The 3,366-nt window shown below is 45.4% G+C and overlaps 1 long non-coding RNA gene across 1 annotated transcript; it reads right to left on the reverse strand.

Annotated features, from left to right (window-relative positions):
* Nucleotides 1-344: 344 nt before the first annotated feature.
* On the reverse strand, nucleotides 345-3,135 carry LOC135276217 (uncharacterized). The gene is made up of 3 exons (XR_010343758.1): nucleotides 2,640-3,135; nucleotides 968-1,135; nucleotides 345-739 (listed from the first exon to the last, which is right to left on the reverse strand). It is a non-coding gene; the product is annotated as an uncharacterized LOC135276217 (long non-coding RNA).
* Between the last annotated feature and the right edge of the window lie 231 nt (nucleotides 3,136-3,366).

Genomic DNA, 3,366 nt, shown 5'->3' on the forward strand with positions numbered 1-3,366 from the left:
ATTATCTGATGGCAATTTGCTAGGTTAAGCATGAGCTGAAGGTGTTGTCTGTCTGAATGATGGAATGTGCAGTGTATTTAAATGGCCTCTTACTTCCTACTCTCTCATTCAGGGTTTGCTTTCTATGAACAGCACTGACCCAAGACCCACACTTCTCTCATTTAAATTCTCATGTTCCCTTCCCCATCCTTGGGTAAACCAGTCAAGGAACCTGAATCTCTGCCCTACTCAGGCCTTGCATCCCTTCGGCTGCAGACCCAGGATCCACCAAAACCCAAATACAGAAAGACTCTGGGCAAGGTTAGCCACATCCCCCAAAAGTGTGATTCCCAGACTTCCAGATGAGGCTGCAGGGAATGGCACCTTGTGCTAAGGCGGAAGCACTATGCAAACTCAACAAGGTGAGGAGATCAGGGAGCCAGGAGCCTCCTGAGTTGTCCACAGAGGGCCGCAATCCACCAGAACGAGAAGACCAGCTGAGAGCCAGGTCTGCTCACAAGCCCTGGAGCTGAGATGAGGATTCCCCCAGGTATAAAGTTTCCTGGGCCACCGTCTTGGAGAGCAGAAACTGAGCCCAGTTTATGGGAATTCCCAGAAGTTCTGCCCAGAAGCTTCCACTGGCCTCTCATTGGACAGACCTCGTCAGGTGGCTGCACTGCTAGGACATACAATGTTTCGTGTTTGTCAGTTTATTTCCTTTTTAGCTGGGCACATTAGCAGCAGGAAGAAAATCAGGGTTCTGCAAGTAAAGGACAGAATTTTATAAGCTGGCAAAGCAAAGATTTGGCAAAAATAAAGAGCAACTGGGAATTATGAGGTTAGTGCAAAAGTAATTGCATCTTTCCTTTTATGGCAAAAACCCCAATTGCTTTTGCATCAACCTAATACATCAGCTGGGGGAAAGGTTGACAGTTTCTTATATGCTTAAATTTACACTTACAATGTTGCCCAATTATTCTGCTCTTACCATTTGCCAGAGATAAATTACAGCATATGACCACACAAAGGTTTGTCCATGAATGTTTGTAGTAGCTTTGTTCATAACAGCAAAGCCTAGAAACAACGCGAATGTGCGTGAGCACATGAAAAGGTCAACACATGGCGGTAAATGAACTCCCAGCAGCAAAACACTACTCTGCAATAAAAACAAAGTGAGTCACTGAGTCAAATAACAACATGGACGAATCTCATAAACATCTGTGAAGTGAAAGAAGCTAGAAACTATGCTGTACGAATCTACTCACAAGATAATCTAGAAAAGACAGATCTAATTTTTAGTGACAGAAAGCAAATTGGTGCTTGCTGGGTCTAGAGTTTGTGGGAGTATTGACTTTGAAAGGGAATGAGGGAACTTTCAGGATTAATGGAATATTCTGTGTACTGATTGTGATGGTGTTTGAACAAGTGTATGTAGTTGCCAAAATGTATTAACTGTGCACTGAAAATGGTTGTGTTTTAATGCATGTAAATGATATTCCCGGATTAAAAAGACATACATTTGATAAACCAAAAACACACAGTATGTAAATCCGTTCCAAATAGGACCACTTATCACCATCTACAGCACTTCCACCAAAGTCTAATCCAACCATCGCCTTCTACCTGGGTAACTGCAAGAGCCCTCAACCAACTGACCCACTTCCACTCTTGGGCTTTGGCGCCTGGTCTCTGCTGGAGGCCACAGTGAGCCTTTAGTGAACACCTTATGTCTCTCCCTGGCATAAAATCCTCCAAATATTTCCTTAGGATGAGAATAAAATTTGAAGTTCTCACCTTGCCGTATCAAACAGGATTAGACTGAGCTGTGAGTCACAGAAGGCTCCAAAATGCAGTGTCTTAAACAAGAGAGGAGTTTCATCTCTCTCATGCCACTGCAGCCTAGAGGCAGTCAGCTCAAGACTAGTCCCAGAGTCCCAGATCCTCTTCCCTGTTGCTTCACTGTGCCAAACTTCCATTCCTAAGCTCGTGATGTGGCCCCAAATAGATGCTGGTAATCCAGCCACAACAGCCACATTCTAGCCACCAGGATGTAGGAGGGTCATGTTTCTATCCATTAAGAACGTTGTGGACCAAACTCTCCATGGTCTCACTTGTAAGTGGGAGCTAAACATAGGGTGCACACGGATATAAAGATGGGAACACCAGTCACTGGGGAGGGTGGGAAGGGAACAAGGGTGGAAAAACTATCTATTGGGTGCTGTGCTCATCACCAGAGGGATGGGCCAGTCATATCCCAAACCTCAGCATCACACAATAACCCATAGAACGAACCTGCGCCTGTACCTCCTGAATCGAAAAAGTTAAAAAAAGAAAAAAAAATACATTTCACGGAAATTTCAGGCACCACTCTCTCAGTCACATCAAGTATTAATCACAGGAATACCTGCCTTATGAGGAGGAAAAAAAGCTGGAAAATACAGTCATTATTCTGTCAAGCTAAAAACGAAGATTTCTATTCTGATGAAGAGAGGGGAGAAGGGATACGGAGGTGGGGGTAACTTCAGCCTCAGCCACGCATGTCCTATCAAGGTCCACATGGGTCTGCCCTGATCACTTCCCTCCAACTCTCTCTCTCTGCTCAGCCACCTGGCCGTCTTGCTGTTTCTCCAGCACACCAAGCTTATTTTGGTTTCACTCACCTTCTCCTACCTGGACACCTTCTCCTAAGTGTTCACAGCTCTCCTTCCTCTCTTCATTCACGCCTCTGCTCCAAAGTCAGCCTTTTCAAGGAAGCCTTCAGAGCAGCTCACCCAAAATAGCCTGGGTCATTCACATTCATTGACCAAGTTTCAGTCTGAACCTTGCTCCTAAAGATTCATTTTGCCTTTTAAAAAATTACAGAAAAGAGGTGAGGTGCAGGGGTTCAGGACTGTCATCCAGATACTCAGGAGGCTGAGGCATGAGAATTACTTGAACCGGGGAGGTGGAGGTTGCAGTGAGCTGAGATCATGCCACTGCACTCCAGCCTGGACAGCAGAGCAAGACTCTGTCTCAAAAAACAAAAACAAAAACAAATTACAGAAAAGAAGTTGGGTGTGGTGTCTCAGACCTGTAATCCCAGCACTGTGGGAGGTCGAGACAGGTGAATCACTTGAGGTCAGGGGTTCGAGACCAGCCTGGCCAACTTGATGAAACCTTATCCTTGCTGAAAATACAAAAAAATTAGCCTGGCCTGGTGGCGAGCGCCTGCTGCTCAGGAGGCTGAGGTGGAAGAATCGCTTGAATCCAGGAGTCGAAGGTTTCAGTGAGCCAAGATCTCGTCACTGCACTCCAGTCTGGGTGACAGAACTAGACTTTGCCTGAAAAAAAAAAAATTACAGGAAAAAAAATTCCTGACCCCTACCAATTCCCCCGTCTCAAATCACG

This window comes from Aotus nancymaae, unplaced genomic scaffold (genome assembly GCF_030222135.1).
Source record: "Aotus nancymaae isolate 86718 unplaced genomic scaffold, 86718_ANA_hifiasm-v0.15.2.pri h1tg000021l, whole genome shotgun sequence".
NCBI lineage: Eukaryota > Metazoa > Chordata > Mammalia > Primates > Aotidae > Aotus > Aotus nancymaae.